Source organism: Pongo abelii, chromosome 3 (assembly GCF_028885655.2).
Source record: "Pongo abelii isolate AG06213 chromosome 3, NHGRI_mPonAbe1-v2.0_pri, whole genome shotgun sequence".
Taxonomy (NCBI): Eukaryota; Metazoa; Chordata; class Mammalia; order Primates; family Hominidae; genus Pongo; species Pongo abelii.
In genome coordinates this window covers 134777701-134799088 of record NC_071988.2, presented here as the reverse complement: position 1 = coordinate 134799088, position 21388 = coordinate 134777701, and the positions used below count along the sequence as shown (strand labels likewise).

Sequence of the window (21388 nt, the reverse complement as noted above, 5' to 3'; positions counted from 1 at the left end):
TGTCAGCTTCCTGACTACAGAGTAAGCAGCATGAAACAGTCACCATTGCGTAGTGCCTAGCACAGTGCCTGGCACAAAATAGGTGCTTAATATGTGTGTTTGTTGAATGAACGAGAGATAACAAATGTTCTCTGAATTTGTCTAACTTGCTGTGTTCTGACTGACCTCTGGACAGTCTCACCTGTTTTCCCCTCTGTTCAGAACCACATTTGTTTGGCTACCTTCTACACCTCCCCCAGGTCTCATCCCAAAGGTCATTACCTCTGAGAAGCCTCTGTCCCACTGGGTCAGTTGCTTGCCTACTCTGTGCTCTCATAGTATTTTATATTCCCCCATCATGGCACTTGCTGCACTCTATTGCAGTTGCTTAATTGCTCACATCGCGTACTAGATGCAAGCAAATGTGCAAATTGTTTACCATTGCCACCAAGGCAAAATCCACAGTGTGTGTTAAATAAATGTTTGTTTGATGGATTATCATCAGTCACCTATTTTAATAGCTTTACCAGAGTAGAAGAATATTTGAAATAAATAAATGGTGCAGTCAGGGGAATCCACATTTTACACCATCTTATTTTGCTATTTTTAACATAAACAAAATTATGTCACCATGTTACATAACCTGATAGTGTACTGTAAACAAAAAAATCAATCATTTCATCCAAAATCACCATTTCTAAATAAAGCCACTAGTCTCCTTCCTCTATGTGAGCTTTGTTTTTGAGAAAATTTCAACAAATAGATAGATTTCTATTTATTTTCTATTTATTTATATTTATTTATATACCTCCCAATGAGGAGTTATGTTTAATTTTCTGCAAACAATAGGCCAGCAGGAATATTTAAATTTGTGAACATGGAAGTGTGCCATAACATTCAATAGGGATAAAAGGAAATGGCTGTAAGACACCTGGGGACATGAGCTCTTCCTTAGCTCTTGGCAACCTGATATAATGCTGCAGTCTCCAGGGCAGAAGCATATGGTTCCGCTCCAATAATGGTGGCCCCAGGAAGAAGACAGACACTGAACTCAGTAGAAGGGCTGCAGGTAAACAGGCAGAGATCAGGTTCTGAACAATCAGCAAAAATAATCACAGACCACTCTTGGCTCAGACTGGCCCCACAGTAACTTTATTGAAACATAACCTGCCTTTAAGGATTCATTCCAGGGATCTGGAGGTGCTTACAGACTAGAGTGATTTTCAGACACAGGAGAGATAGTGTATATTCTGTAATCTGTGAGTTAGCAATGGTACTGAACTTCTGAATATACACAAATAATGAGTCATAACTTTGTTAATCATCCCACCCAAAAACTATCAAAATGGTTTATTCACACACCATAGAGGGGTTCGCATATGCAAGATAAGCAAGTCAAAAGGAGACAATCACTTACCTTCCAAGATACCAAGGACAATGAAGAGGATGTATCACCATCCAACTTCAGGCATGCACAGGTATTCCCCATATCCAGCATGCCATCTTCACTGAAATAGGTGGATTCCTCCACTCTCACCCCAGCCCTTCTTCCTTTGTGTCCAACCTCCCAGAAAAGAAGCATACCTCTGGATCTCCCAGTTTCTCATCTCTAATCCCTTTAACCTTCTCCAGTCTGGCTTCCATCCCAACTACTGAAAAAAGCCACCCTTTCCAAGGTTTCCAATAACCTCCTCTAAGCCAAATCAAATTGCTTCTTCCCTATACTAATCATTTTTTATTTTTTTCCTTCAAAAGGCCAGTCAGCGGAGTTGACTGAATAACTCCCTTCTCCTTGATTACTCATCGTCCTGCACTCCCAGACATGATCCCATTCTCTCCAGCTACTTCAATCTATTTTCTTTGCTTGCTACTAAATCTTTTCTATGTTCCAAAGTTCAGCATTTGAGCCTTTTCTTATAAATAGTTGTCCTCAGAATTACCAATGCTCCCTGTCCACTGAAAATACCTCTATAGGTCAAAATTTCCTACAAAAATTCAATCCAATGAAAGTTTTGATATCATAAAAATATCTGATGATCAGTTGTTGATCTCCAGTTAAAATGCTTTGTTGATATAGTTAAAGAGGAAAGAGTAGACACAGTTTCTGTTATCAAGGAATTTAAAATCATAGTTCTCTGGCACAGAAAGGATCTTCAGGACATATATCACAGCAATCTGTGGGCCGGATATGGCTTCCTTGTATTTCATTCAGTCCACATGGTTGGGGTTTGGGTTTTGTTAGAATTCACATTTAGAAGTCAGGAGATCTCATATAAAAATCCTCTTACTTCTTCTGAAAACTCAAATCTGTCAATATTGTGCTCCCATTTCTACACGACAACAGATAGAGCTAAGTTGCAGTGGTCCTCTTAAAACAGGGCATTTGCTTTCCACATAGCAGGTCCCAAGTGTCCGTGGCCACGTATTACGGCATTTGTGTTGTTTCCTTATAGTAAAGAGGGAAAATAAATGTACTATATATGCTTTGTCTGTTGAATGCCAAAGTGCAAAATGACCAAGAAAGCAATCAATTCTTGGGCCCAACCAGTTTCATTTATTTACTTAACCTGCTGTTTCTGTTTTACATTTTATAAACTAGAAAATTAAAATGCCCATGAAAGTGAAATAATCTACATAAGTTCACCTTTATATCATTGCCTACTTCTTAAAGTGACGTAGCTATCAGGTATACCAACCATTCCTCCACATTAGTTATACTACCCATACCTCTACATCTCTCAAAAGCTGCTTTTTCACAAAACAATTTCTGATCTCAGAGTGAGACCCCCTTCCCCTCCACCCTCAGATCTCCTTAGCAATTTAAATTTATAAATTTCACAGAGAAAAAGAGAGAGGTACTCATTAGCCATTCACAAGAAGCCAAGAAACATAATGTACAAAGCTAATTACAACCGCATATGGAAAGAGTTGCATTCATTTTGAAGGAATGAAGGCATGATTGAAGAGAAGCCTTAGAAAGTGTCAAGAGATTGATTTTTAGCAAGGTTTTGAATAGAAGAAACAGTATGTGCCAGGAATTTGGAGTTTATCCATAAGGCACAAAGAGAAACGTACATTTGTTTGGACAAAGTAAAGAATACTAGTGGAGATGGGTTTACCTCAAAATAAATGTGTGTGGAGGGAGTAACAGAAAAGAAATGGAATATGGAGACACCCAGGCAGATTCCCCAAATCCACATATACAACCTTTCTTCCTCTGTCACAATTTTTGCATCACCGTATGTGCATTGTGTGGGGTGAGGGGCATCATGTATGAAGGTAGCCACTTTGTATATGTTACCTTGTTAAAAACAAAAGAGCAGCAACATGTTTAGAGTGATGTCTATAGATAGAACATTGCTGTTATGTTTAAGGAAAATTGGGGCAAGGGGGCAGAAAAGATCAATATGACTAGTTAGAAGACTATTAAGAAGAACTTTGTATATGAATTATGGATGTAAGAATTAGAAAAAAAAGATGATCATGTTCAGAATTTTAGCTTTTTTACAATTGTAGTGGAAAAGAAAACTCCTAGAGTAATGAATCAATGGTATCCTACAAAAAGAGAGGTGCCAAAAATACCATGAAATATTATATTAAAAAATTCACATGAATAGGTAGTTATAATATGTAAAGACAGACTTCTTTTTATTTATCTAAAAGAAAATTTTGATGGAAAAGATAAACATTTAAATAAAACATTCTACTTTTCATCACTATCACAGGACATGAAATTTTGTGACTAACAAATGCATAGAACTAATAACCTAAATTGTGCTATCTTCTAGCCTCAAACAATAATTCATATATAGCATTCATTGTATGCTCTTTGTAAGTGGGAAGTAGAAGTGTATTTAAATTTGCATAATGCCATTGGAGTCTTTAAGGAACAAGTTATACAGTCATTACAAAGACACAAGGGAATGATTTGTCTTTAAGTACTTTGCAATTATCCTGCTAGCCACAGATCATGTGACTATTGCTTAGTTACAAAACTTCTGGCAGGTACAGTTTGTTATAAGGAGTATTCCCTTGAGAGTCCTAGATTAAAAAACAAAATAGTGTTTCATGTGTTTATTTTTGTAGATCAAGGAAAATTTTTGTATCCTTTAAAAATTTTTGTCTCTCTCCATCAAATTGACAAACCAAGTAAATAGACAGAGAAAAATTTTAATGAGGAAAAATAAGTCTAATATCCTAAATTTCAATAACAGGCTATCTCACCTGTGTCTATCTGAGAGAGTGTCTAGTATACTAGTAATCTTTAAGAGCAAAATATTAACATATTTTATTCCTTATTAAACCCTGCCTCTGTGATGGAGGAGCATGCTCTTCTGGTAAATATATAATTTCATGCTGTTAACAAACTAAGGAATTTATCTATATTCTTTTTTGGTTTTTATTCTCTTTCTTGGTCTCTTTAAGCCTAAAATGAGCCTATGTACTGTGCTAATGAACTAGAATATGTGTAACATTACTATAATGGAAGGTTTAAATTGAAGTCTACCTTTCACACAAAACAAATCTTGTAAGCCCTAGGAAGAAAGGGACTTTATCTGTTTCCTTCACTGTTGCCTTTCAAAATTATCTTCTCGTAGTGTAGAGGGGTCCCCAATAAGAATGTGTTCTGCAATATGTTCCCCCCATCTGTGCATGTCTTCTACAGAAAGGGTTTTAAATACATACGATTAAATCAAAAAATTATCTTCTCATGAAGAAAATTCATTTATTATCTCTCAATTATTTATGAAGCATCCACTAAGAGTCAGGAACTGATGTAGGTGCTGTAGATGTTGCAATGAACAAAACAAAGATCCCGCTGTCACAGAGCCTATGGTGTAGTGCATGAACATGAAGACAGAAAACAACGATTAAATAAATGAAGATGAAATGTTGCCGGTGGAGATACAGGCAACATATGATAAGCAGAGGTGGTGCGATCTTATGGCAGAGGTGGTGCTATCTTAGATGTTGTGGTCAGACACAATACTTCTGAGAAATGATATTTCTTCAGGGACCTGAAAGGAATCAGAGTCAGCCACAAGCATATCTATATAGAGCATTCCAGGCAGAGTAGACCTCTCTGCACCAAGGACCCAAGGGTAGAGCATGCATGATGGGCATGAGAAAGATGGAGGAGGCCAAGGGAATGGACTGGAGGGTGGGAGGTGGAGACAGATAGGGCTGAGGTAGCTGGGGCTGCCCATGCAGGGACAGAATCTTGCTGGGTTAGATCATTGGTGGGGAGTTTGTGAAATGAAATGAGGGCTTAATGTCTAAGCACAGAAAAAATAATGTGAAATGTAAGATGTGATCTGATTTCACTATAATCTTTAGCCTATAATTATGAACTGGCTCACTTCTCTTTTCCCTCTCATTCATACTCAACCTATTTTTAAAATATTTTATTTTATTTTAAGTTCCAGGATACATGTGCAGGACGTGTAGGTTTCTTACATTCATAAACATATGCCCTGGTAGTTGGCTGCACCTATCAACCCATCACCTAGGTATTAGGTCCCACATGCATTAGCTATTTATCCTGATCACACTCAACCTATTTTTGACTATTAGACCCTCCACAGAGTTATGTATGTGCAATTTTTTAAAAAAAAATCAATCCAAACATTTTATATTTTTGTAAAACTCCCCTTTTGCTGTAACTTCATTGTATTGATTATGCTAACCTCTTGAAATTCAACAGCATTGCTTCCATCAGGATGATAAAACACAATGATGAGAATTTGGCTAATTTTTCAAGTCTCATCACTGCATCATCCAGTCAATGAAAAGTGATATGAAGTCTTTGCTAAAAATAGTCCATGATTCTTATGACACCAAATCTGCTGGCTTAAATTCTTCAAGGTAAGTGAATTAGAATGTCAGCAAGATTAATAGAATAGGTAGCAATTACAGTTTTACTTTCTAAATTTCCCTATTATGGTAAGCTCTAAATGAATGAACTATACCCTAAAATTCCATGTACACTCAGTGTCTAGTGGCAGGCAATGATCAAGTGCTTACAGGATGTGACTAAGATGCTAGACTCACCAAGAACAAGGCATTGGATAAATCTCTAAACCATTCTAAGTCACTGTGAAAGGTAAAGGGTTTGAACTAGAGCCCTGTCCAGTTGGAAAATGTGATTATCCTGGAATTGAGTACCAAATATGATGTAGATAAGTAATGTCCAATTTCAGGAAGGGAAACTAGAATTGATTTTAATAGAAGTAATGCTTTTCCTCTTAGTTTCCAATCTGGTAAAGGATGCATTTCATAAAAGATGGGAATTGTGTGGCTGAATTTGCTAGGAAATACTAGTCTCGACATTTTTTTGTTTTATCAAATACATATGTCCAGCAACACTAATGGGACAAATTGATAATTTGCCCTATTTTCCCTTCCCAGGTAGGGTCTCTCTCTCTCTCTGTGTGTGTAGAAGCAAACTTGCTAGACCCCTAATCACCAAAGAATCCCCAAATTTTTATGTCAAGGTTTACATATTAATATAAAATTACCCAAATGGGGGAAACATTTAAAGGCTCTGAAGGTTTAAAAAAGAGGGAAATGGACGATGAAGAAAGCCATCCTAGGACTGCCATCTTCAAAGTGGGAAGCTGAAGGTTATGCTGTTTAAGCATTACTTTCGTTATTGTTAACATTTTAAAACATAGTTAATTCTTAAAACAATTTCATCTCTGTCTTCTTTCCATTTAGATTCCAAGCTCCTCGAAAGCTGTGGCTCAGATTACTTAATGCATATTTATATGTAACACGAATTAACTAACAAACACATAGAGAAGTACAGAGGTTTTCATAAATGCATAATAAAGTATCTCATTCAATGAATCATAAATACTTGCATATATTTCAGAAAGTTATCTCCTTATAAAGACAGTGTCGGGGCTCAGAACATGACACCCCAAAATAAGGCTCCTTGGCATATATATATATATGTGTGTGTGTGTGTATATATATACATAATATATACATACACATACACATACATACATACATACTTATATATATGGAAAATTCTTACTTAAAGCCATATTGTCTTGAAACAAGAGTGGAAAGTGAGAGACTACACTAGATCCATCACTGGAATAAGTGGTCAGTCATTTTGGCAAACTTGGTCTCAGCTTGATCATTAGAGACCCATGAAGCTGTTAAAAACAACTCACACTAACGACCTAGCTGAATAATGGGAATATGCAAGGGAGAAGAAATGTTATGCTCCAAGAGTACAGGGCACTCTGAATTCTCTGTGTATAAAAGCTTCTTTTCATTGGAATTCAAGAGAGAGAAAAAAAACCCTTCCTTCTCTGTGCTTTTGAAGGGTTTACATCACTGCTTCTCACATTCCAGTAATTTAGCAGAAACAGCTGTTCTGCTGTCCCAGGCAAGAAGCCATGAACTGCATTCCAAAGAATGTGCTCCATGCTGTTATTATTTATTAATTAATGCTATAGCTCCTGCCTCATAACAAATGAATATCTGTGAAAAAGTCTAAAAAGAAAGAAAAATCATTTATTTTCTCTGTTTCCTGACCACAAAGCAATACCCTGATTTTATATCCTTATCTTCTAAATGAACTGCTACACTATTCTATTTTTCATACATTCATTAAGCTCTTTTCTTGTTTTGGTAGTTTTTTTTTTTGAGACAGAGTCTCACTCTGTCACCCAGGCTGGAATGCAGTGGCGTGATCTTGGCTTGCTACAACCTTCACCTCTTGGGTTCATGTGATTCTCCTGCCTCAGCCTCCCGAGTAGCTGGAATTACAGGTGCATGCCACCATGCCCGGCTATTTTGTATTTTTAGTAGAGATGGGGTTTCACCATGTTTGCCAGGCTGGTCTCGAACTCCTGACCTCAAGAGATCCACCCACCTCGGTCTCTCAAAGTGCTGGGATTACAGGCGTGAGCCAGCGCAGCCGGCCATTTTGGTAGATTTTGATCAGAGAAAACAAATTATCATTAAGACTGCCTCAGGATGGGCACCATAGCTCACGCCTATTAACCCAACACTTGAGGAGGCAAAGTGGGGAGATAGCTTGAGCCCAGGAGTTGGAGATCAGCCTGCACAACACAGCGAGACACTGTCTCTACAAAAAACAAAAATAAAAAATAAATTAGCTGGGGGCAGTAGCATTTGCCTGTACTCCCAGCTACTAGAAAGGCTGAGATGGAAAAATGGCTTGAGACCAGGAGTTCAAGCCTGCAGTGAGCTGTGATTGCACCACTACATACTCCGGCCTTGGGTAACAGAGAAAGACCCCATACCAAAAAAAGAAATGAACAAACAACAACAAACTGCTTCATAAGTAAAAGTATAGAATCTTCTTTGACTCTCAAAAACATTTACATTAAAAAATAGTGAAAATTAGAAATATTTTGCGTATAGCTTTTTAAAATGATAAGCATTTAACAAAATTTCTGCACAGCTGCTGTCAATCATGAAAAGCCTAACCAGTTACCTAGGACTTCCAAATCATAGCAAGACCTATGTATCTTTCACATAATAAACAATAACCAATCTTTGAAGTTTGCCCCTTATCTATACAGTTGCACTATGTTTGTTAGATAATAGGTAATCCCTTCCTAGCCTAGGTTTAAAAAAAAAAACAACAATGTAAACATATTCAGATTATTTAGAAATACATACACTATTCTTCTGGATCTTTATAAAAAATAATTTGACTTCTTCAGATTTTAAATGAGTGATCTAATTCATCCAGCAAACAGAAAAATGAGAGCTTTTTCCCTAAAACATAATAAAGTTTCAAAACCAGATTCTGGGAAGTACTGAAATTTTGTTGATTACCATTATAATTTTCTCATGTACAGATGGTATTTTTAATGGCTCAAAATGATTGTTAACCTGTGTTCATAAATCAGTTACCTCTTAATTTTTAAGAGATTGAATCCATTCTTTCAAAAATATGTAAAAACTAATACAAACCAAGAAAAATCGTTGTATTTACTTATTAGTCAAAAACAAATACAATTTTTTCTGGAATATTTTATGTGTGTTTTATTATACCTGATTTATTTCTGTCCATATGATCAAAGGCTATCCAAAAGCAAATAACAACATTTAACTGAAAGTATCTTGCTTAGAAGAACTGACTTGTATATGCCTAGGGCAAACTTTAAGTACAAAAAAAGTTATGCTCACAATTCTATTTACAAGTGTGGTCAGAAAACACGCTCTGTGTTTCCATTTCATCTTATGTGTAGTGATAGAGAATCGGTAAGAACTTTTAATTAAATATTATTGAGAAACATAAAATATGTTAATGGGATATTTTAAAATGTTAAAAACCACTGGCAGTAGATTATTAACTAGGCTTTTTATACATATAACCTGAACATACCTGTATCTTTACATGTAAGTATGTACATACCCCTTTGATTGCGACCTTAAATAAAAGCATTAAAATCTTATCATAAATGCTCAAAAAAGGAAGTTGCATAGTTGTTCTCAAATGGTTAATTTGGGGAGGGATCCAATATTTGAGGAGGTTCAGCTTCACCTTAGAATTATGTGTCAAATTAGATAAAAAGCATATTAGATAACCACAGAGGATTATAGAATTAACACAAGAAATTGATATTGTTGCAAGAATCAGCAACCTTTCAGAAGCAGTAAGGCAAGTCTGTTTATTCATATCTCAAGGAATTAAAAGTGAAAGAATGACACTACCTGCAAATTAGCCCTTCAAGAAGATCTGAAGGATGTTGTTACATCCCTTGGCTGAAGCATGATCAACAACAACCTAGAGAAACACCGCCCATGCTCAGGTTCCTGTGCCTCTGCAGGATGATAGGAGGAGAAACCATGCGGGTGCTAGAATTGGTATATTCTTTAGAGTTTTACTTTTGGTTGATCCTGGCTATATCCTGAAAAGTCATCTCACATACCATATTTTGCAAAAGTGCAAATGGATGCTAACCTTAAGTCTAAACTCTAGATTTCTGAACTAGCAAGCTGTCAAATAGTAAAGAAAATTTAATTTATCTTCCATTTACATAGGCTTTTCTCCTAAAAGAGTATGACCAACTCCTATGACATTGATTCTTTACGCAATGGTTCCTTTGAGATTTTGCTACCAAAGTAAAATCATGCATTTTATTTGTAAGCTGGTGTTTTGATTGATGGTCAAAGACTAATATCTCTCAAAATATGGCCCTTACTCCATGATAGAATTAATTTCAAATTTTCTCCAAGTCACAACCACTAGCTTTGTAAAATGACTTCCTGTCAAGTTGCCCGGGTTTTATACCATTAATTTCAGCCAGTTGCCTCAGGCTACAGAACAGTGGTTTATCAGTTTAAACACACAGACATCAAGACTGACTGACAACTAAAGCTCTTTAAAAATCTAATGCACTAAACATTTCATCTTGTTATTTTTCAAGGGAAGTATAATCAAAAATTGGGATGAATTCCCATTGCTTTCACACATATTACTTTGAACTTTCTTTTTTGTATCTCATTAAGTCCACAAAAGGAGTTCTTCAGCAGTCTTTTGCTCTTACACCCACCACATCCAATTATTCAGAAAATGAATGTTTTCAATATCAGAGGATCAAGTATGATGGGTTATTTGACACTAAAATAAAGGTAAGGAGAAAAAGCTTTTCAGAGTAATTGGTATGAATCCCATTGCATCACATACCATTGGGCTCAGAGTGCCTACTTAATAGAAACTTCCATAAGAATGGTATGCTGCAGCTGAAGTTCTACCTTCACTCGCCAAGTTTTTCTAATCCATTTTCAAGTGCACTTAAAACAATTGGCACATCAAAAATCTATACAAAATTCTATGTGTGAATGATAGATACAAATCCAAGGTTTGGATGGAACCCAAATAATATGGGTTTCCAAAAGATTTGTAGTTGCAGCATACTTCACAAAGGGAGAGTCAGTTGACTAAATTACAGAGTCTGCAGAAATTGTATGATAGTTCTAATTTCTGCAATGTTGGTTTAGCTTTTCCTATTTATGACAGGCCAAAGTAGAGGCTTCAGTCTTGCAGAACTTCTTCAAACAAAAAATATCAAAGACATGCATGGAGCACTCTGGGCTTCATCTTTTTTTTTTAATTAAAACAAAATTCTGTAGAGTTTATATCATCAACCATAATGTTCACAAAATAGATAAGTGGCCGAGTCAGAGTTTCTACACACACAAGACATTTCTTGAAAGTGAAACATGTTCTTGGGAAAATTAAGCTATATAATGGACTCAAGAAATATAAAATAATTTTCATATGTAACTCAATAAAACACAAAGATAAACAAACCCTTACAGCGAAAATACAGCAACATACATAAGAGGTCAAAGATTAGCTACAAAGCTTCTTGAAATACCTTTAAATTAAATTAAGAACCGTCTATTCACTGTAGGTGTTCATAACATTTTTACATGTGGTATACTACATTTCTAAGTGTATATTGCATAAAAATGAAGTGAAGGGGATAGTAGATGACAGTGGTAATTCACCTTCACCTGCTGGAGAAGGGATTCAGGCCAGGGTATGGAGAAGTGGCCCCTCAAGCCCTCCAAGTTGATGGGAGGTAGGGCAGTCAAGGATAACCCATGCTCCTCAGCCCCAGGCTCAGAGGGCAGGGGATAACGGCAGCAGCAAAGTGGCTTCTTCACATCTTCTTGTCCTCAGTAGCTCTTTAGAGCCTTTCCAGTAGAATGTGTCTCTACAAACCAGAATCAAGCTTCCTTTCTGCACCCCTGCCTTGGATTCATTTCCCTATTGTCTATTTTCATTCCTTTGTGTCTTGAAGGTAGCTCTTTAAAAAAGGACAAAACTTATGTTGGGGGAGATGGGTTAACACTCTTGTCACAAGAGGTGAAGGGAGGTATTACACAATCAGCTAATGTCTTCATCAGCGTTTTAGCCCTATGCAAGGCTACAGTTGCAGTTCAGTGAAGAAAGTGAGACCTAGAGAAGAGCATCCCTGGAGCAGAGAAGAGATGGCAGGAGGGCTCAGAGTGGAAAGGATAGTTGCCAAAAATATATGATGATTTTGCATTATACCAAAACTGTCTTGCGTCAATATTTGGCACATAGGCACAAACTGCCAAGCAGAAAATTGCCGGGTGAAGAACCTATAAGAGTTTGTGCCTCCAGGGTACTGAAAGTGTCCACAAATGACTCTATGGGCCACATATTAGACGAGGTATATACCTCTCTAAGGCCTTTTCAGTCTCTGCCTATTTTCCCCCAATGACAGGAAACTTGCCCTCTGCTAGGAAATTTGAAAAAACAGGTCAGGTGCAGTGGCTCATGTCTGTAATCCCAACACTTTGGGAGGCCGAAGTGGGAGCATGGCTTGAACCCAGGAATTTGAGGTTGCAGTAAGCTATGAACAAGCCACTGCACTCCAGCCTGAGCAACAGAGTAAGACCCTATCTCAAGAAAAAAAAATTTTTTGAAAAAAAAAAGCCATATGAGAATTTTCTCTGATGAGTCTCTCAAATGGTTTTACATCTTTCTTTCTGAAAAAGTTTGTGTATGTTTTGCCAATATTGTCTTTTAATGACCACATTATTATCTCCTTCATTAATCATTTTCTGATCTCCCCAAATGTGCTATTTGTTATTCATCAAACCTTGAGCAAAGCCTCTTAAATTTATGCTGAATTGTCTTCAACCCTCCAGAAAATAAATGAGCAAAAATTCATGTAAGTAGAAAACATGATGAGACAAAATATACCACAATTGAGAATTCAAAATCTATAAGGTTTTTATACTACTTTTAAATTACCTTGTGAAATGGCACCATATGTAACAATAATCATTAGACCACGAAGTTTGCATGGAAAATGGAACATGCTTCAATGTCATCCTACAACCCATATATTTTTTGTTATTCATTAAGTTGAATTAAGGGCAGTAAGCAAAAAGGAAAACTAATACTAATATTTTGAATGGCCTCATGAACATATTAAATCATAACACTTAGTTCAACAATTGAAGATTCAGCAAGCAGGGCACAGAGAGTTGCAAGGTAGATGTTCTTAAAGTTTGGACATATGGTCAGGAAAGCAAGACCCTTCGAAATGTCAACTAATCACACTATTTAAAAATTGTCATATTATTTATTTAGGGTGCTAAGTCTATTCTCATCCTTAATCACAACTATGAAGATTAGGTATTATTATATCTTCTCACAGGTAGGAGAAAATGAAGACTTACGAAAGGTTACGGATTTGCCCAAAGTTGGACACTATTATGTGCCAGGGTTATTTCTAACAATATCTTTAAACCTGCTCTGTAAACAATAGATAAAAAGCTATATAATCCACATCTATACAGACAATGTCTCCCAAATCCAATATGATGAGATTACTGGCTCCTATATATTAAGAACACTGTATGACTGATACAGTACTAAATGCTTTATGTATACTTTCTCACTATCTTTACAGTAACTTGGAGAAAGATGGAGTTTGAGAAAGATAGTGCACCCCTAGATACGCTGACCAAAAAAAAAAAGATTCTGGGCCAGCAAAGCTGTGGATGAAATCATAGGCCGTGAATACATCCGACTTACCCTAAACAAACCAACCAGTATCCTTCAGAATAAAGCACAGTGGTTTTAAGAGCTGGCTCCGTAGGTAGATCTGGGTTTGAATTTTGGCTCTGAGACTTAATAGACATGGTAGTCATGCAACCTTGGGCGAGTTTTTCAACCTCACTCTGCCTCAGTGTCCTAACCTGTAGAATGGGAATAATAGACTCCTCCTAGGGTTATCACAAGTCATAGAACCTTCATACCGTTATCATAAAGCTTAAGTGAGTTAATAGTGAAACTCTTAACTCAGTGCCTAGTCCATACTTAATTATCAAAACATGTTGGCTTTTTTATCTTTTAGACTATGAACAGCTTGGTCTTTATTGATTACCCAGCCATCCTAGGGAATCTTCAAAGATTTTCTGTTTTATTTTTCATTTCCATTTTATTTTTCATTTCATTTTGGGGTCTCCATAAAATAACATGCAACAGACAGGGAATGCTACTTATAGTCCATGCCTGATGCAAACCCATATCCAGCCAACCTAAAACCAACTCTCTGGGCTCTAGTGCTCAACCTGTTAAAAATATGTAGTGATTTTAATTCCTTAAATTGAATAAAATTCCACATACAAGATTGGAATGAAACAGTTGCACAACCTTTTTTCCCTCACTCAAAAGTTTAGGGCCTAAAACCAGAAAAAAAAAAATGCTGATTTTAAGTTCCACTAAGATGGTGATTTATGAAATCCTTAAACTAAATATTTTAAATACTTTTGGAATAGGACAAAGCAGATATTTAGTAAACATAGAGGCTTTTGACTTTAAGACTAACTCCTGACCATTTCAACGTTTTGAGTGTATGTTTGAGGGGGAAAAAAATGTTCAAAACCACAATAGACCAAACATAAAGACAGTTTTAAAACACTTTAAAAATATAATGTAAAGTTACCTTTAAGAAAAGCCACTGCCAAAGAAACACATATATGTTTTATGTCTCTTTATTTAGCAACTATAGATATATGTAATGTTTGCAACAAGATGTTAAAAGTAGTTAACTCTGGGAGATTTTTAACTATCTGTTTTGTGCTTTCTAAACTGCCTACATTTTAGATAAGTATGAAGTACTACTATAATTAGAAAAATAGAGCTATTTTCATTTTGGGAAAGACATAAATACCAATAATATATAAACCAAAAATAATAATATAATTTTTGGAGTCCTCAAGTTTCTGCCCTGTGACAGAAATATGAAATGATACTTTTCCTTTTAAAATTATCAATGTATGATAACCTTGTGAACCCTTGGAAGAGTTAGATGGAAATGATCTTTGACTAGGTAGGGACTACGGAATTAAAACACCTGGAAAAACAGGCTGCTAAATTATCACCCTGGTTCTGTAGATTACATAGTACTCTGAACTAATCATAAACTAGAGCACAGTCCATTGGGGCTATCAATTCCTTTCCAAAGTATGGGATTCCTGCCTTATGCTAGCTAGGATCACTTTAAAATACCACTGAGATAAACAATGTCTTTCACTTATGAATTCCAACTGATTGCAGGGAAACTTTAAAGTCCTAGCAACACTGTTGCTATAGCAATGCAACCTGATTAGATATTCTTAGCAACCAGCCACAACTCACGCCCACAGAGCCCCTTCACTTATTCTAAGAAGAATAATGTTGACATTCCAATTTCTAAAATATACAGATCTCAGTGATAGGCATCTATGGATGAGAGGCCTGTGAGATCCAATGGAATAGCATGCTCATGAACAACGCACCAAGGTCTTGAATATGTGATATGTGTATTCAATAAACACATATAAAAGTAGGTTCTGTATGGCTAGAAATTAAAGAAGGATTTCATTTGACTCTTGGAATACAGGTAAATAATGGCAGAATCCTTGAATTTTATATTGTTATAGCTAAAGTTTTACACACTTCTCAAATTGCATATTTTTTCTGCTAAATTAACAGATATAGTAATAAAATTATACGTTTGCCACAAACAGCAATGATTTGTCATTTTGACTCTAAAGCTTTGATAAAAACTGGTATCTCACTTGAAACACCGCAGGCACTAGCCATAGGAAGGGTATGGTTAATTAAGAGGGTATACAGCAGACATGTGGCCTTGATATCACAAATGCTTAAACCAGAGTTGATATGAGAAACTGGTGGAGTTTCTTCTCTGAAAGGAAAGATCTATCGCATTCTCAACAGGATAAGCTGTGAAGACTAGATTCTGGAGTTATTCCCAGGCAGATTTTAATCAGGAAGGTCAGATGCATGACCAAATCAATGAGGGCACAGAAAAGACAATTACAGCTCAGAAATCTGTCAACATGGCCCATGGTTCTGTAATTAAATAAAGGACCCTTTTCTATAAGTCCAGGTCCTGAATCATTCTGTTTTGATAGGGAATAAAAACCAATTACCTTCTCCTCCTTCCCCTGAATGGCTGCATTTTCATGGTAAATAATCCAATCTCTATATACATGCAGTTTCTGTTATAAATGGAGGATCAAGTGGAAAGGCATTAAAGTGAAAAACAACCAGGACCAAAGAACATGTTGTTGTTGTTGTTGCTTTTAAACATGATGAAATTTGAGCCTCAGACATGGTATTATGAGAATAATAACCCTCAACTCAGCTACAGAATTAGGAAACCCTTCTGAGAGGACTCTTATTTTTTAAATATAAAATAAAATTTCTACATAAGAAATATGCATAAAATTGTTTGCACAACCCTTACATAACAATTGAATGTGAAGGGTGGCAGACTATCCCACCCCAAAATATGGCACTTTGGCATAAAGAATTATTTTGAGCTAAAGGCACTAAAAAAAATAGCAAGTGCAAGAAGCATCCTCTGACCACCCCATTTTTGTTCCTAAAAGCAGGAGATAAAATATCCATATGTAAGATGTCCTGTCTATACCAGAAGGAAAATTACATCCTTGTCACCAGAGACAGGGAGTCAAGACCCAGAAAAATCTTGACAAACCAACCTTGTTAAACTATCCCTTATCTTCTAGTTACTTTTTCGTGATTAATGACTCTAGGCCAAGCTCTTTTGTCTTGTCACATTTTTACAATCCACTACTCTCTGTCCAATTCTGTATATAAGCATTCAACTCTAACTGCTTCTTTGGGTCTTCATCTCCTTAGGAGAGCTCCCATGTCACATAAAAGTCACATTAAGTAAATTTGTATGCTTTTCTCCTGTTAATCTGCCTTAAGTCAGTTTAATTCTCAGGCCCAAAGAACTCTAAGAGGGCAGAGATAAAATTTCACCTCCCCTACAAATATATCCTAAGAAAATGATCACTAATGTCCACAAATATATGGCTAGAAAAACGTTTATCCCAGCTTAAACATTTTATCTCACCTCAATAACCTAAATGGAAACAGTATAGATGTATAAAAATGTGACATTAGCTAAATTGATTATGCTGTTTTGTATTATGAAATACAGCTCCACCATCCCCTTACTATGATCTTGAAATCGAAAATATGCAGAAAATCAAAAGTTTATATATAACTTATTTAGCAGCAAAACTTTTTCTGACCAGGACTCATTTGACACCAAAACCTAATCTGAAGTGAGGCTAGTCATAGTCATTTTCTCACACAGTGTGATTATTCTTGTTTCACTAGAGGTATATTAATGTGTTTATGACAGATTGCTGCCCCACTGCCCCAGACACTGCTGAAAATGTTACCTAATATATGTATTTAACCATATTATGTTTCAAAGGTTCAAAAAATTCTAAGCTATCTATTACCACAAGAGTTTTATATGAAGAATTGTGACATTTATATCTAGTGGGAACAAGACAGGTTAAAAACTGTGAACACCTGGCATTTTCTACCTAAAATACTCTGTTTGGGTATGGATTTATAAATCTCCTGAATTGGTTCCCATCTACCACGTCTAAAGAGGACTCCTCTTTAGGCTCTCCATCACACCAGGCTGTTCATTTCCTTCCTAGCACTTATCACAACCATTGATGGTCTCATTTGTTTCTTTATTTGCATATCTAATGACTGTTTTCCCCAATTAGGATGTAAGTTCTCAGAGAGCAGGGACCTTAACTGTCTTGTTCACTTCAGTGTTCTCAGCATCTAGTGCAATGTCAGGTACATAGTCTACGCTCAGTATATATTTGTTGAATAAATAAATGGACAAATAAGTAAATAAATGAGGTTTTTAAAACATACATACATTAAAATATTTTTAATCCAGTATTACATTTTGATAGGACTAGAGGTAACTCTTTTTTCATTTGGGCTTATCTCTATGTTTGAAATGTTCTATGAGGGAAATGTATTGGTTTTGTAGTAGAGAGAACAATTTTTAAGTGGATAGTGATTAAATTGACATTACAGGAAACACTCCTCTCAGCGTACTTATATTTACAAAATTATACAATCTTACCGATATCAACAATTTCTTCAAATAAGAATCACACAATACAGTTCCCTCAAAAAGAGAAACCAGGCAAAATAAAAGCAAAAAGTAAAAGCCCCAGAAGTGGTTTCACATTTTCTTCAATTTTTTCACCGTTTGCCATGTGAGGATTATTCTCTTATTTGCTAACTTCTGCCTAATTCCCAAACCAAAGTGCTGGCATATTATACCACAAGCACGTGTGTGTGAGTGTGTGTGTGTGAGTGTGTGTGTGTGTGTGTGCGTGCACTCTCAACAATGGGGCCTTAGGAAACATAGAATCTAAAACCTTTGGGTTCATTAATGAAGATACAGTGAGAATTAAAAGCACATCCCTACTCCACAAAGAAAAAACATTTTTAAAATATACAGTTAAGTATTTCCAAACTTGATTTACCACAGCACTGAGTTACTCTGCATTACTTTACAGAAGACACATACAGTCAAATGTAAAGAAATCCAAATCCTTTCCCAAGCCACTTATCATCAGGAGTGGTCCAACACTGAGCCAGAGAATATGCCCTGTGGGTCCTCTGACCCAACTGAAGTCTCTAGAATCATGGGATGTTCACGATCAGGAAATAGAGGATAAACATGTTTTTAAAAGGCAGGTTAGTTACATTTATGAAAAATCTTCTCAATATATTTTTCTCCGATCTCCAGACATATTTCAGGGCTCTAAATTTCCTGGTGTTTGCAGATTTTTTGCATACTCTATTTTGTACTTAATGTTTTTTTCAGATTAACAATTGGACCCATTGCCATAAATTTAAAAGTATTTCAACTAAAAAGGTATGGAGAATGAGAAAATATATAGAGAACACATAAAATTTTAAAACTGTGAATATATATGTAAAACAGTTTTTGAAACTTTAAGGCACTCTGTAGTTTTCAGAATATATTTGAACTAAAGAATAGCAAGGATTTGCCATCATTTTGAAGAATCTACTTAATACCACATCCATCTCACTTAGTTCTTGCTCTGATTTCAATAACATCCTGAAACAAGCACCTCAAAAAACAAAAACCTAAACAGAACAGTGTTCTCCTTTGTCTGCATGTTTATAATTTAAAACCTTTGATTCAAGAGTGGTGGAAGAACCAGTTCCCAACAGCCTTCCACGTATACTTCTGTGGATAGGTGTGTTGTACTGTAACTTAAAACATGCTGTTTAGGACAAATTGAATTATTTCTCTGAGGCCCCATGAGTGAAGCAGCTGATCAGCAGCTGCAAGATTTTTTGCTTTATCTCCCTGCTTTTCTTTGTTAGCTGTGGTCACTGAGCCCTTTTCCCCAATGAACAGGCTGAGTCTGTGGGACCGCTGGACTGGACTGCTCCTATCCACCACCTAGACATGGAATACAGAATCACAGCCTCATCTGCCTACCATCAGCAAGGACTGTGCTTACTTTCAGTAATGGAGTGTCTGGGCTATTAAATAATAAAATATCCCACTAATGATACAAAATGGAAAATGACCATTTCCCCCTGTGTCCTCCAAATAGTATTTGGATACATTTATGTATTACCTTCCTGCAGAAGAATCATCTCACTTTTTAATTCACATATGACACCACATACCAAAGGCTTATTTTAGGAACTCCAGCTTTGCACCAAACATAAGTTAAACTGAAATTCTTGTATCATTTATCATATGTTAATTTCATGTAAGTAAATTTCAAAATTTGAGCCTATTGGCTTATAATCAGAGGTCACAAATATTCTTCCAAATAGGAGAATTAAATTGCCTGTGGAAAACCTCCAGTGCGAACTAAAACTAAAATAACATTTCTATTGGCATATCAGAATTCTAGGGCTACACTTGCAAAAGCAAACAGATGGTAATCATGTGAGGCTTTTCTCTAACTACAAATGCAAGACTTATGTACAATAAACTCCACTCAACTGCCTTTAAAAGTTAATAAAGTGTAGCACACAAAGCTTTATATTATGTTTACAGTCCTATGCAGTTGGGAAATCCTGAAATTATAACCCTAGTTTATTTCCATTAAAAATGTAATTCAAAAGGAAAGACTCATTCAGTAAAAAAAAAAAAAAAAAAAAAAAAAAAAAAAAAGGAAAAGCTTAATAAGTTAATGGTGTAGGTACCACTTTTTCCAGGTAAAACTACTGTAAAATGTAAGAATTAACACACTACAGGATGATGGCTCCAAGGAGAAAAGTGTATGCTGTTGCTGCAAGATTTCAGAGGAGAGGAACTGGAATGCTTGAGTTCGCTAGTTTGGAGTTACATAGTATTCAGAAACAGAACTCTGCTATTTCTGTATATTGCATCTTTTTGCTGCCATATCTCTACCACAATACAATATTGTTTCATATTGAGTTTGCAGTCCACTCCAATACTAGTTTTTTTTAAGACTAGTCAAGTGCAAGTAGTGAGAAGGCTAATATGTGTTTTAATTTTAGTTATGCCTGTGCTTGTATAACATGGCTTATTTATTCACTTTTATTTGCTTCTGTTTTTAAGTCTTAATTGTAGTTTAAGGTACAAATTTCCTTACCATCAATAAATTCTGTATGTATATTCACTGTTTAGCAATCGAAGTCTTAAATTTAATGTGATGTGGTTGTAAGTCATGTTTTCTGACATCAAAGTCTTTCAAGAGCCCTTTCTCTTCTGTAAGTAATAGTTTTCTTCTGACATGGGGAGAATAAAACACTTTCTATGAAGCACATGAGAAAAAAACATACCCTGATGCCCTTAGAACATCATATTTGGGTATCCTGTAATGGAACTGCTGATTATATACAGTTTCTGAGTGTAGTTGTCAGGCAAGGATAAATCTTCGGGTGCTCTGTGACCAGAACCACACTTAGCCACCTGCTTCTCCAGGATAGCACAGCGTGTGGCCATATGTGTGAAAACGCCATTCTGAAAAGCTGAAAGCTTACTCTTTTCCCCAGAGGACAAGATGAAGGTCAAAATATTTATACTAACCACTGCACAAAATACTCAAATCGGGCAGCTTCATGTATTACATATTTTATCCATTTTTATTATAAGTTAAAATAAGTAAATAACATTTGAGCAAAGTGTGTACCCAAAAAGAAATGACTGATTTTTTAAAAAATATATCGCTGTTTTGGAAAAGCAATGGATGGCATATCGATGATTTAAGACCATTTACTTTCTCAGGCTAAATAAAATGTTAGCTTTTTGGTTCCAAAATAGACGATAAGAAGAGTAACCATTTTCCTTGTTCTAATTTTTCTGCTAATTGTTAACAACTTTTAAAGTATAAAATTTTCAGAGAAATGTGTCAGTCAGGTTCATAATGGATTCATGACAAAGTCCTACACGTTTGAAACCAAATGTAAGGAGAAACATTGCCCCACCACGAGGCAGGATAAGGAAAAGGGAAAAGATAACACTAAACCAAAAGATGC

The 21388-nt window shown here is 35.9% G+C and overlaps 1 protein-coding gene across 4 annotated transcripts in view; it reads right to left on the bottom strand.

The window, feature by feature from the left end:
• The window catches only part of ANK2 (ankyrin 2), a 683465-nt gene that overhangs the window by 352992 nt on the left and 309085 nt on the right, over positions 1-21388 (bottom strand). The gene's annotated exons all lie outside the window — the stretch shown is intronic.